This window comes from Balaenoptera borealis (genome assembly GCF_965194805.1).
Source record: "Balaenoptera borealis genome assembly, chromosome: 3".
Taxonomy (NCBI): Eukaryota; Metazoa; Chordata; class Mammalia; order Artiodactyla; family Balaenopteridae; genus Balaenoptera; species Balaenoptera borealis.
Window position 1 is genome coordinate 33479384 of NC_138866.1, and position 15107 is coordinate 33494490.

The window sequence follows — 15107 nt, forward strand, 5'->3', positions numbered from 1 at the left end:
TGGACCTGCCTAAGAGGCAAGAGACCATTGTTGCGGGGTGCACGAGGACAGGGGATTCAGAACACTGCCTAAACGAGCTCCAGAGATGGGCGCAAGCCGCGGCTACCAGTGCAGACCCCAGAGACAGGCATGAAATACTAAGTCTGCTGCTGCAGCCACCAAGAAGCCTGTGTGCAAGCACAGGTCACTATCCACACCTCCCCTCCCAGGAGCCTGTGCAGCATGCCACTGCCAGGGTCCTGTGATCCACGGACAGCTCCCCTGGAGAATACACAGCGCCTCAGGCTGTTACAACATCACGCCAGACTCTGCCGCCACAGGCACGCCTCGCCTTCCGTATTCCTCCCTCCCCTCTGCCTGAGTGAGCCAGAGCCCCCAAATCAGCCGCTCCTTTAACTCCCTCCTGTCTGGGCGGGGAACAGATGCCGTCAGGTGACCTACATGCAGAGGCGGGGCCAAATCAAAGCTGAACCCCGGGAGCTGTGCGAACAAAGAAGAGAAAGGGAACTCTCTCCCAGCAGCCTCAGGAGCAGCGGATTAAATCTCCACAATCAGCTTGATGTACCCTGCATCTGTGGAATACCTGAATAGACAACAAATCATCCCAAAATTGAGGTGGTGGACTTTGGGAGCAACTGTAGACTTGGGGTTTGCTTTCTGCATCTAATTAGTTTCTGGTTTTATGTTTATCTTAGTTTAGTATTTAGAATTTATTATAATTGGAATATTTGTTTATTGATGTGGTTGCTCTCTGCCTTTTTAAATTTTTTATACATATATATTTTTTTTTTCTTCCTTTTTCTCTTTTTGTGAATGTGTATGTGTATGCTTCTTTGCATGATTTTGTCTGTATAGCTTTGCTTTTGCCATTTGTCCTAGGGTTCTGACTGTCCATTTTTTGTGTTTTTTGTTTTCTTTTTTTTTAGTATAGTTTTTAGTGCTTGTTATCATTGGAGTATTTGTTTTTTGGTTTGGTTGCTCTCTTCTTTCTTTTTTTTAATTATATTTTATTTTTAGCAATTTTTTTCTATTTTAATAACTTTATTTTATTTTACTTATCTTTCTCTCTCTCTCTTTCGTTCTTTCTTTTTCTCCCTTTTCTTCTGAGCCGTGGCTGACAGGATCTTGGTGCTCTGGCCAGGTGTCCAGCCTGAGGCCCTGAAGTGGGAGACCGAGTTCAGGACACTGCTCCACCGGATACCTCCTGGCCCTACGTATTATCAAACAGTGAAAGCTCTCCCTGAGATCTCCATCTGAACGCTAAGACCCAGCTACACTCAACGACCAGCAAGCTACAGTGCTGCGCACCCTGTGCCAAACAACTAGCAAGACAGGAACACAAACCCCCCCATTGGCAGAGAGGCTGCCTAAAATCATAGTAAGGTCAAAAACACCCCAAAACACACCACCGGACGCGGTCCTGCCCACCAGAAAGACAAGATCCAGCCTCATCCTCCAGAACACAGGCACTAGTCCCCTCCACCAGGAAGACTACACAATTCACTGAACCAACCTTACCCACTGGGAGCAGACACCAAAAACAGTGGTAACTATGAACCTGCAGCCTGCAAAAAGGAGACCCCAAACACAGTAGGTTAAGCAAAATGAGAAGACAGAGAAATACACAGCAGATAAAGGACCAAGGTAAAAACCCACCAGACCAAACAAATGAAGAGGAAATAGGCAGTCTACGTGAAAAAGAATTCAGAGTAACGATAGTAAAGATGATCCAAAATCTTAGAAATAGATTGGAGAAAATACAGAAAACGTTTAACAAGGACCTAGAAGAACTAAAGAGCAAACAAACAATGATGACCAACATAATAAATGAAATTAAAAATTCTCTAGAAGGAATCAATAGCAGAATAACTGAGGAAGAAGAACGGATAAGTGACCTGGGAGATAAAATAGTGGAAATAACTACTGCAGAGCAGAATAAAGAAAAAAGAATGAAAAGAATTGAGGACAGTCTCAGAGACCTCTGGGACAACATTAAACACACCAACATTCGAATTATAGGGGTCCCAGAAGAACAAGAGAAAAAGAAAGGGACAGAGAAAATATTTGAAGAGATTATAGTCGAAAACTTCCCTAATATGGGTAAGGAAATAATCAATCAAGTCCAGGAAGCACAGACACTCCCATACAGGATAAATCGAAGGAGAAACACACAAAGACACATATTAATCAAACTATCAAAAATTAAATACAAGAAAAAATATTAAAAGCAGCAAGGGAAAGGCAAAAATGAACATACAAGGGAATCCCCATAAGGTTTACAGCTGATCTTTCAGCAGAAACTCTGCAAGCCAGAAGGGAGTGGCAGGACATATTTAAAGTGATGAAAGGGAAAAACCTACAACCAAGATTACTCTCCCCAGCAAAGATCTCATTCATATTTGATGGAGAAATTAAAATCTTTACAGGTAAGCAAAAGCTAAGAGAATTCAGCAACACCAAACCAGCTTTACAACAAATGCTAAAGGAATTTCTGTAGGCAGGAAACACAAGAGAAGGAAAAGGCTTACAAGAACAAACCCAAAACAGTTAAGAAAATGGTAATAGGAACATACATATTGATAACTACCTTAAATGTAAATGGATTAAATGCTCCAACCAAAAGACATAGACTGGCTGAATGGATACAAAAACAAGACCCATACATATGCTGCCTACAAGAGACGCACTTCAGACCTAGGGACACACACAGACTGAAAGTGAGGGGATGGAAAAAGATATTCCATGCAAATGGAAATCAAAAGAAAGCTGGAGTAGAAATTCTCATATCAGACAAAATAGACTTTAAAATAAAGAATATTATAAGAGACAAAGAAGGACACTACACAATGATCAAGGGATCAATCCAAGAAGAAGATATAACAATTCTAAATATTTATGCACTCAACATCGGAGCACCTCAATACATAAGGCAAATGCTAACAGCCATAAAAGGGGAAATCAACAGTAACGCAACCATAGTAGGGGACTTTAACACCCCACTTTCACCAATGGACAGATCATCCAAAATGAAAATAAATAAGGAAACACAAGTTTTAAATGATACATTAAACAAGATGGACTTAATTGATATTTATAGGACATTCCATCCAAAAACAGCAGATTGCAATTTCTTCTCAAGTGCTCATGGAACATTCTCCAGGATAGATCATATCTTGGGTCACAAATCAAGCCTTGGTAAATTTAAGAAAATTGAAATCATATCAAGTATCTTTTCCGACCACAACGCTATGAGACTACATATCAATTACAGGAAAAAATCTGTAAAAAATACAAACACATGGAGGCTAAACAATACACTATTAAATAACCAAGAGATCACTGAAGAAATCAAAGAGGAGAGCAAAAAATACCTAGAAATAAATGACAATGAAAACACGACAACCTAACACCCATGGGACACAGCAAAAGCAGTTCTAAGATGGAAGTTTATAGCAATACAATCCTACACCAAGAAGCAAGAAACATGTCAAATAAACAACCTAACCTTAACACCTAAAGCAATTAGAGAAAGAAGAACAAAAAATCCCCAAAGTTAGCAGAAGGAAAGAAATCAAAAAGATCAGATCAGAAATAAATGAAAAAGAAATGATGGAAACAATAGCAAAGATCAATAAAACTAAAAGCTGGTTCTTTGAGAAGATAAACAAAATTGATAAACCATTAGCCAGACTCATCAAGAAAAAAAGAGAGAAGACTCAAATCAACAGAATTAGAAATGAAAAAGGAGAGGTAACAACTGAAACTGCAGAAAGACAAAGGATCATGAGAGATTACTACAAGCAACTATACACCAATAAAATGGACAACCTGGAAGAAATGGACAAATTCTTAGAAAAGCACAACCTTCCGAGACTGAACCAGGAAGAAATAGAAAATATAAACAGACCATCACAAGCACTGAACTTGAAACTGTGATTAAAAATCTTCCAACAAACAAAAGTCCAGGACCAGATGGCTTCACAGGCGAATTCTGTCAAGCATTTAGAGAAGAGCTAACACCTATCCTTCTCAAACTCTTCCAAAATATAGCAGAGGGAGGAACACTCCCAAACTCATTCTACGAGGCCACCATCACCCTGATACCAAAACTAGACAAAGATGTCAGAAAGAAAGAAAAACACAGGCCAATATCACTGATAAACATAGATGTAAAAATCCTCAACAAAATACTAGCAAACAGAATCCAACAGCACATGCAAAGGATCATACACCATGATTAAGTGGGGTTTATCCCAGGAATGCAAGGATTCTTCAATATACGCAAATCAATCAATGTGATACACCATATAAACAAACTGAAGGAGAAAAACCATATGATCATCTCAATAGATGCAGAAAAAGCTTTCGACAAAATTCAACACCGATTTATGACAAAAACCCTCCAGAAAGCAGTCATAGAGGAAACTTACCTCAACACAATAAAAGCCATATATGACAAACCCACAGCCAATATCGTTCTCAATGGTGAAAAACTGAAACCATTTCCACTAAGGTGAGGAACAAGACAAGGTTGCCCACTCTCACCACTATTATTCAACATAGTTTTGGAAGTTTTAGCCACAGCAATCAGAGAAGGAAAAGAAATAAAAGGAATCCAAATAGGAAAAGAAGAAGTAAAGCTGCCACGGTTTGCAGATGACATGACACTATACATAGAGAATCCTAAAGATGCTACCAGAAAACTACTAGAGCTAATCAATGAATTTGGTAAAGTTGCAGGATACAAAATTAATGCACAGAAATCTCTTGCATTCCTGTGCACTAATGATGAACAATCTGAAAGAGAAATTAAGGAAATGCTCCTATTTACCATTGCATCAAAAAGTATAAAATACCTAGGAATAAACCTACCTAAGGAGACAAAAGACCTGCATGCAGAAAACTATAAGACACTGATGAAAGAAATTAAAGATGATACCAACAGATGGAGAGATATACCATGTTCTTGGATTGGAAGAATCAATATTGTGAAAATTACTCTACTACCCAAAGCAATCTACAGACTCAATGCAATCCCTATCAAACTGCCAATGGCATTTTTCACAGAACTAGAACAAAAAATTTCACAATTTGCATGGAAACACAAAAGACCCCAAATAGCCAAAGCAATACTGAGAAGGAAAAATGGAGCTGGAGGAGTCAGGCTCTCTGACTTCAGACTATACTACAAAGCTACAGTAATCAAGACAGTATGGTACTGGCACAAAAACAGAAATATAAATCAATGGAACAGGATAGAAAGCCCAGAGATAAACCCACACACATATGGTCACCTTATATTTGATAAAGGAGGCAAGACTACACAATGGAGAAAAGACAGCCTCTTCAATAAGTGGTGCTGGGAAAACTGGAGAGCTGAATGTAAAAGAATGAAATTAGAACACTCCCTAACACCATACACAAAAATAAACTCAAAATGGATTTGAGACCTAAATGTAAGGCCAGACGCTATAAAATCCTCAGAGCAAAACATAGGCAGAACACTCTATGACATAAATCACAGCAAGATCCTTTTTGACCCACCTCCTACAGAAATGGAAATAAAACAAAAATAAACATATGGGACCTAATGAAACTTCAAAGCTTTTGCACAGCAAAGGAAACCATAAACAAGACGAAAAGACAACCCTCAGAATGGGAGAAAATATTTGCAAATGAAGCTACTGACAAAGGATTAATCTCCAAAATTTACAAGCAGGTCATGCAGCTCAATATCAAAAAAACAAACAACCCAATCCAAAAATGGCCAGAAGACCTAAATAGACATTTCTCCAAAGAAGATATACAGATTGCCAACAAACACATGAAAGGATGCTCAACATCACTAATCATTAGAGAAATGCAAATCAAAACTACAATGAGGTATCACCTCACACCGGTCAGAATGGCCATCATCAAAAAATCTACAAACAAAAAATGCTGGAGAGGGTGTGGAGAAAAGGGAACCCTCTTGCACTGTTGGTGGGAATGTAAATTGATAGAGCCGCTATGGAGAACAGTATGGAGGTTCCTCAAAAAACTAAAAATAGAACTAGCATATGACTCAGCAATCCCACTACTGGGCATATACCCTGAGAAAACCATAATTCAAAAAGAGTCATGTACCACAATGTTCATTGCAGCTCTATTTACAATAGCCAGGACACAGAAGCAACTTAAGTGTCCATTGACAGATGAATGGATAAAGAAGATGTGGCACATATTTACAATGGAATATTACTCAGCCATAAAAAGAAATGAAATTGAGTTGTTTGTAGTGAGGTGGATGGACTTAGAGACTGTCATGCATAGTGAAGTAAGTCAAAAGAGAAAAATAAATACTGCATGCTAACATATATATATGGAATCTAAAAAAAAAAAAAATGGGGCAGGGCAGCAATAAAGATGCAGACATACAGAATGGACTTGAGGACATGGGGAGGGGGAAGGGTAAGCTGGGACGAAGTGCGAGAGTGGCATGGACATATATACACTACCAAATGTAGCCGCATAGCACAGGGAGATCAGCTCGGTGCTTGCGTCCACCTAGAGGGGTGGGATAGGGAGGGTGGGAGGGAGACACAAGAGGGAGGAGATATGGGGATGTATGTATATGTATAGCTGATTCACTTTGTTATACAGCAGAAACTAACACACCATTGTAAAGAAATTATACCCCAATAAAGATGATAAAAAAAAAATGGTCACATAACAGAATTCTGGTCAGTAAAACATATGGGAAAGTCTGTCAAGTGGCTTTTCTGAAAGGTTTCCTTATTCCTAAAAAAAGTTGCACAAGGGAGGGTCTCTGCTGTCTTTGGATATTGTTGCTTTAGATTGTGATAGAAATGCTACAGCCGCTTTGTGAACATGAGGAGAGCTAGTCTGAGACCAAAGCCTCCCCACTAAATGGCAGAGTAGAGTAATGGATGGAATATGAGTTCTTAATGAAATCAGTGAGTCGCTGAATTGTTACCAAGTCTGTATTCTCATCATGTGAAATGACAAAATGGTAAATTTCCTTTTGTTAAATCACTTGGAGTTGAAGTTATGTAACTTATAGACAAATACAACCTAATAGTTTTATTTATATTTTTGTATTACTTTCTAATAAAAAAAGTTCTAATCAGTCAATGACTATTACAAATCTACAAGAACTCTCCACTTTGATGTAGGTTCCAAAGTTCAGCTATAACAATGCTAAAGAATATCGTCTCTCACAGATGTGAGCATATTAGTTTCTTTCTCCCTCTGTTCTTAATTCTATTTATCCTATCACTTTGTTATCCTATTGAATAACAAAGAATTTAACTCAAAATTAAAATCTCAACTCAGAATGTTTCTTAACCAATTTTGATTTTTTAACTAACACATTTTAGATGCTATTTTAGAATTTTCTCTATGTTTGAGCAATTTACATTTAAGCCAGACTACAAATAGGTCAGCCAGTTTACAGATTGAAAAAGTGTCTCATTTATACCATAAAACTAACATGGAATCACAGCTATTATAAATTACACAAGATCAAATTTTTTAAAAACATGGCCTATGCAAAAGGTATTTGATTAATCAGTTAATTCAAATGGCTGGGCTTCATTTTATAGAATAAGCTGAATGGGAGACTTTGAGGTCTCATATTTAGAATCCTCAATCACTTTTAAGATAACTTAAGTCTCTGCCAAAAATTTCCTTAATTGGCAAGAAAGTAACTAAATATGAGGATTATCCTCCTCATAACATATTTTCATGTGTATGCTTGTATTACTTGTTTGGCTTGGTTTTCATTTTAATGGAATGCAACCACTCCCAAAGCATTAAAATCATTCACTGAAATTTGGACACACTATTCTGGATGAGTAAGAAAGATTCTGTAACAAGAAATGGGAAATAAGGATGTTTAATTGAATCAGTGAAACACTGACGGGCAACACAAGTCTACAGTAAGAACGAAAATGTAAACTCCATGAGGGCAGCACCTATATGTCTATCCTGTTCCCCATTATAACCCTGATGTATTGGTAGGTGCTGCAGTATTTTAGACTGAAAAAATGGACTGCCCAAAGGAAAACCCAAAGGACAAACATGTATAAGCAAAGCAATATGGAATGTGGCTGCACTTCCTGGTGTGTTTGGGATTGTGTGGAGAGGAAAATAGTAGTAATGTGAGGTGTCTTTATTTGCAAAGTCAGTGGTACAAGTAGAATCACGTGTCCTCTTTCCAGTCTGTAATATCTTGCTGAAATTAAAAATGAAACTACCTCCAAAAAGAAGCTGAATTTTCTTTTTCTTCATTAATTAAAATACCACTAAAGAGAAAAAAATAGGTTTTAGAATAGAGTCAAACACACAGGCATTCCACTACATTTGAACACCATATGCTAAATGATTTTACTTGTTTTAAATTTAACCATGTCTCAGCAGAAAAAGGAGAAGGTGGAGCAGGTAATTTGGCAATTTAAAATTCTTTAGATCAATCACAAACATGAAAAATCTACTCCTTCATTATTTAAAATAGAATCATCTTCAACAAAATTTAAAACTTTTTCTCTGCAAAAGACCATGTTAAGAGGATGAAAGAACAATTTACAGCCTGGTAGAAAATATCTGTAAACCACATATCTAACAAAGGACTTGTATCCAGACTATGAAGAGAATGCTCAAAATTCAACATTAAAAAAACAAGCAATTCAATTAGAAAATAAGGAAAAAAGATGTGCACAGACATTCCAGCAAAGAAGATACACAAATGGCAAGTAAGCACATAAAAAGATGTTCAATATCATTAGTCACTAGAAAAATATAAATTTAAACCACAATGAAATTAACTATACACCTATCAAAATGGATAAAATAAAAATTTGTGATAACACCAATTGCTGAAGAGGATACAAAGAAACTAGAAGACTCAAACTTTGCTGGGGGGAATGTAAAATGGAATAGCGACTCTGGGAATAGTTTGACTGTTCCTTTTAAAACTAAAAACAGATTTAACAAACAACCCAGATATGCACTCTTAGACACATATCTTAGAGAAATGAAAACAATTTCATTTGGAAACTTGTACATGAATGTTCATAGCAGCTTTATTCATAATAGCCTCCAAACGGAAACTATCCAAATATCCTTAAAAGGGTGAATAGTTAAACAAACTATGGTACATCCATACCATAGAATAATACTCAGCAATAACAAGGTATGAATTATATATCCACACAACAGCGTGGACAAACCTTAAGGAAATTATGCTGAGTGAAAAAAGTCCATCTCAAAAGGACACATACAGCATGATTCCATTTATATAACATTTGTGAAATAACATAATTATAGATGTGGAGAACAGGTTAGTGGTTGCCAGAGGTTAGGGACTGGGGGACGGTATGGGTGTGGCTATGGAGATCCTTGTGGTAATGGTACAGTTAGATATTTTGATGGCGGTTAAACAAAGCTACACATGTGATTAAACTGCAGAATTACATACATACACACACAGACAAATGAGTGCATATATAACAACTGGTGAAAAGTAAGTTCAATGGATTTTACCAAAGCAAGTTTCCTGGTTTTGGTATTGTACTAGAGTCATGCAAAATATTAACATTAGGGGAGGCTGGGTGAAGGGCACAGGAGACTTCCCTGGACATTTCGTTGCACTTTCCTGTGAATCTATAATTATTTCAAAATAAAAAGTTTTTTCAAATCATCTTAAATAATTCAGAAGGCAGACAGCAGAAGCAAGAAGAACTACAATCCTGCAACCTGTGGAACAAAAACCACATTCACAGAAAGATAGACAAGATGAAAAGGCACAGGGCTATGTACCAGATGAAGGAACAAGATAACACCCCATAAAAACAACTAAATGAAGTGGAGATAGGCAACCTTCCAGAAAAAGAATTCAGAATAATGATAGTGAAGATGATTCAGGACCTCGGAAAAAGAATGGAGGCAAAGATCGAGAAGATGAAAGAAATGTTTAACAAAGACCTAGAAGAATTAAAGAACAAACAAACAGAGATGAACAATACAATAACTGAAATGAAAACTACACTAGAAGGAATCAATAGCAGAATAACTGAGGCAGAAGAACGGATAAGTGACCTGGAAGACAGAATGCTGGAATTCACTGCTGCAGAACAGAATAAAGAAAAAAGAATGAAAAGAAATGAAGACAGCCTGAGACCTCTGGGACAACATTAAACGCAACAACATTCGCATTATAGGGGTCCCAGAAGGAGAAGAGAGAGAGAAAGGACCAGAGAAAATATTTGAAGAGATTATAGTTGAAAATTTCCCTAACATGGGAAAGGAAATAGCCACCCAAGTCCAGGAAGCGCAGAGAGTCCCATACAGGATAAACCCAAGGAGAAACACGCCGAGACACATAGTAATCAAATTGGCAAAAATTAAAGACAAAGAAAAATTATTGAAAGCAGCAAGGGAAAAATGACAAATAACATACAAGGGAACGCCCATAAGGTTAACAGCTGATTTCTCAGCAGAAACTCTACAAGCCAGAAGGGAGTGGCATGATACACTTAAAGTGACGAAAGGGAAGAACCTACAACCAAGATTACTCTACCCGGCAAGGATCTCATTCAGATTCGATGGAGAAATCAAAAGCTTTACAGACAAGCAAAAGCTAAGAGAATTCAGCACCACCAAACCAGCTTTACAACAAATGCTAAAGGAACTTCTCTAAGTGGGAAACACAAGAGAAGAAAAGAACCTACAAAAACAAACCAAAAACAATTAAGAAAATGGTCATAGGAACATACATATCAATAATTACCTTGAACGTGAATGGATTAAATGCTCCAACCAAAAGACACAGGCTTGCTGAATGGATACAAAAACAAGACCCATATATATGCTGTTTACAAGAGACCCACTTCAGACCTAGGGACACAAACAGACTGAAAGTGAGGGGATGGAAAAAGATATTCCATGCAAATGGAAATCAAAAGAAAGCTGGAGTAGCAATACTCATATCAGATAAAATAGACTTTAAAATAAAGAATGTTGCAAGAGACAAGGAAGGACACTACATAATGATCAAGGGATCAATCCAAGAAGAAGATATAACAATTGTAAATATTTATGCACCCGACATAGGAGCACCTCAATACATAAGGCAACTGCTAACAGCTATAAAAGAGGAAATCGACAGTAACACAGTAATAGTGGGGGAATTTAACACCTCACTTACACCAATGGACAGATCATCCAAAATGAAAATAAATAAGGAAACAGAAGCTTTAAATGACACAATAGACCAGATAGATTTAATTGATATTTATAGGACATTCCATCCAAAAAAAGCAGATTACACTTTCTTCTCAAGTGCGCACGGAACATTCTCCAGGATAGATCACATCTTGGGTCACAAATCAAGCCTCAGTGAATTTAACAAAACTGAAATCACATCAGGCATCTTTTCTGACCACAAAGCTATGAGATTAGAAATCAATTACAGGGAAAAAAACATAATAAACACAAACACACGGAGGCTAAACAATACGCTACTAAATAACCAAGAGATCACTGAAGAAATCAAAGGGGAAATCAAAAAATACCTACAGACAAATGACAATGAAAACACGACGATCCAAAACCTATGGGATGCAGCAAAAGCAGTTCTAAGAGGGAAGTATATAGCTATACAAGCTTACCTCAAGAAACAGGAAAAATCTCAAATAAACAATCTAACCTTACACCTAAAGCAATTAGAGAAAGAAGAACAAAAAAAACCCAAAGTTAGCAGAAGGAAAGAAATCATAAAGATCAGAGCAGAAATAAATGAAATAGAAACAAAGAAAACAATAGCAATGATCAATAAAACTAAAATCTGGTTCTTTGAGAAGATAAACAAAATTGATAAACCATTAGCCAGACTCATCAAGAAAAAGAGGGAGAGGACTCAAATCAATAAAATTAGAAATGAAAAAGGAGAAGTTACAACAGACACCACAGAAATAGAAAGCATCCTAAGAGATTACTACAAGCAACTCTATGCCAACAAAATGGACAACCTGGAAGAAATGGACAAATTCTTAGAAAGGTATAACCTTCGAAGACTGAACCAGGAAGAAATAGAAAATATGAACAGACCAAACACAAGTAATGAAATTGAAACTGTGATTAAAAATCTTCCAACCAACAGAAGTCCAGGACCAGATGGCTTCACAGGTGAATTCTATCAAACATTTAGAGAAGAGCTAACACCCATCCTTCTCAAACTCTTCCAAAAAATTGCAGAGGAAGGAACACTCCCAAACTCATTCTATGAGGCCACCATCACCCTGATACCAAAACCAGACAAAGGCACTACAAAAAAGGAAAATTACAGACCAATATCACTGATGAACATAGATGCAAAAATCCTCAACAAAATACTAGCAAAGAGAGTCCAACAACACATTAAAAGGATAATACACCATGATCAAGTGGGATTTATCCCAGGGATGCAAGGATTCTTCAATATACGCAAATCAATCAACGTGATATACCATATTAACAAATTGAAGAAGAAAAACCATATGATCATCTCAATAGATGCAGAAAAAGCTTTTGACAAAATTCCACACCCATTTATGATAAAAACTCTCCAGAAAGTGGGCATAGAGGGAGCCTACCTCAACATAATAAAGGCCATATACAACAAACCCACAGCAAACATCATTCTTAATGGTGAAAAACTGAAAGCATTTCCTCTAAGATCAGGAACAAGACAAGGATGTCCACTCTCACCACTATTATTCAACATAGTTTTGGAAGTCCTAGCCACAGCAATCAGAGAAGAAAAAGAAATAAAAAGAATACAAATTGGAAAAGAAGAGGTAAAACTGTCACTGTTTGCGGACGACATGATACATAGAGAATCCTAAAAATGCCACCAGAAAACTACTAGAGCTAATCAATGAATTTGGTAAAGTTGCAGGATACAAAATTAATGCACAGAAATCTCTTGCATTCCTATACACTAATGATGAAAAATCTGAAAGAGAAATTAAGGAAACACTCTCATTTACCATTGCAACAAAAAGAATAAAATACCTAGGAATAAACCTACCTAGGGAGACAAAAGACCTGTATGCAGAGCACTATAAGACACTGATGAAGAGAAATTAAAGACGATACCAACAGATGGAGAGATATACCATGTTCTTGGCTTGGAAGAATCAATATTGTGAAAATGACTATACTACTCAAAGCAATCTACAGATTCAATGCAATCCCTATCAAATTACCAATGGCATTTTTTACGGAACTAGAGTAAAAAATCTTAAAATTTGTATGCAGACACAAAAGACCCTGAATAGCCAAAGCAGTCTTGAGGGAAAAAAACGGAGCTGGAGGAATCAGAATCCCTGACTTCAGACTATACTACAAAGCTACAGTAATCAAGACAATATGGTACTGGCACAAAAACAGAAACATGGATCAATGGAACAAGATAGAAAGCCCAGAGATAAACCCACGCACCTATGGTCAACTAATCTAAGACAAAGGAGGCAAGGATATACAATGGAGAAAAGACAGTCTCTTCAATAAGTGGTGCTGGGAAAACTGGACAGCTACATGTAAAAGAATGAAATTAGAACACTCCCTAACACCATACACAAAAATAAACTCAAAATGGATTCTAGACTTAAATGTAAGACCAGACACTATAAAACTCTTAGAGGAAAACACAGGAAGAACACTCTTTGACATAAATCACAGCAAGATCTTTTTTGATCCACCTCCTAGAGTAATGGAAATAAAAACAAAAATAAACAAATGGGACCTAATGAAACTGCAAAGCTTTTGCACAGCAAAGGAAACCATAAACAAGACGAAAAGACAACCCTCAGAATGGGAGAAAATATTTGCAAACGAATCAATGGACAAAGGATTAATCTCCAAAATACATAAAAAGCTCATGCAGCTCAATATTAAAGAAACAAACAACCCAATCCAAAAATGGGCAGAAGACCTAAACAGACATTTCTCCAAAGAAGACATACAGATGACCAAGAAGCACATGAAAAGATGCTCAACATCACTAATTATTAGAGAAATGCAAATCAAAACTACAATGAGGTATCACCTCACACCAGTCAGAATGGGCATCATCAGAAAATCTACAAACAACAAATGCTGGAGAGGGTGTGGAGAAAAGGGAACTCTCTTGCACTTTTGGTGGGAATGTAAACTGATACAGCCACTATGGAGAACAATATGGAGGGTCCTTAAAAAACTAAAAATAGAATTACCATATGATCCAGCAATCCCACTACTGGGCATATACCCAGAGAAAACCATAATTCAAAAAGACACATGCGGGCTTCCCTGGTGGCACAGTGGTTGAGAATCTGCCTGCCAATGCAGGGGACACAGGTTCGAGCCCTGGTCTGGGAAGATCCCACATGCCATGGAGCGACTAGGCCCGTGAGCCACAATTACTGAGCCTGCGCGTTTGGAGCCTGTGCTCTGAAACAAGAGAGGCCACGATAGGGAAAGGCCCGCGCACCGCGATGAAGAGTGGCCCCCACTTGCCGCAACTAGAGAAAGCCCTCGCACAGAAACGAAGGCCCAACACAGCCATAAATAAATAAATAAATATTAAAAAAAAAAAAAGGAAAAAAAAAAAGACACATGCACCCCAATGTTCATTGCAGCACTATTTACAATAGCCAGGTCATGGAAGCAACCTAAATGCCCAGCAACAGAAGAATGCATAAAGAAGATGTGGTACATATATACAATGGAATATTACTCAGCCATAAAAAGGAACGAAATTGAGTCATTTGTTGAGACGTGGATGGATCTAGAGACTGTCATACAGAGTGAAGTAAGTCAGAAAGAGAAAAAGAAATATCGTATATTAACGCATGTATGTGGAACCTAGAAAAATGGTACAGATGAACCGGTTTGCAGGGCAGAAGTTGAGACACAGATGTAGAGAACAAATGTATGGACACCAAGGGGGGAAAGCCACGGGGGGGTGGGGATGATGGTGTGCTGAATTGGGCGATTGGGATTGACATGTATACACTGATGTGTATAAAACTGATGACTAATAAGAACCTCCTGTATAAAAAAATAAATAAAATAAAATTAAAAAA

General features: G+C 37.4%; 1 protein-coding gene across 10 annotated transcripts in view; it reads right to left on the reverse strand.

Annotated features, from left to right (window-relative positions):
• The window catches only part of RAD51B (RAD51 paralog B), a 734492-nt gene that overhangs the window by 443432 nt on the left and 275953 nt on the right, over nt 1-15107 (reverse strand). The gene's annotated exons all lie outside the window — the stretch shown is intronic.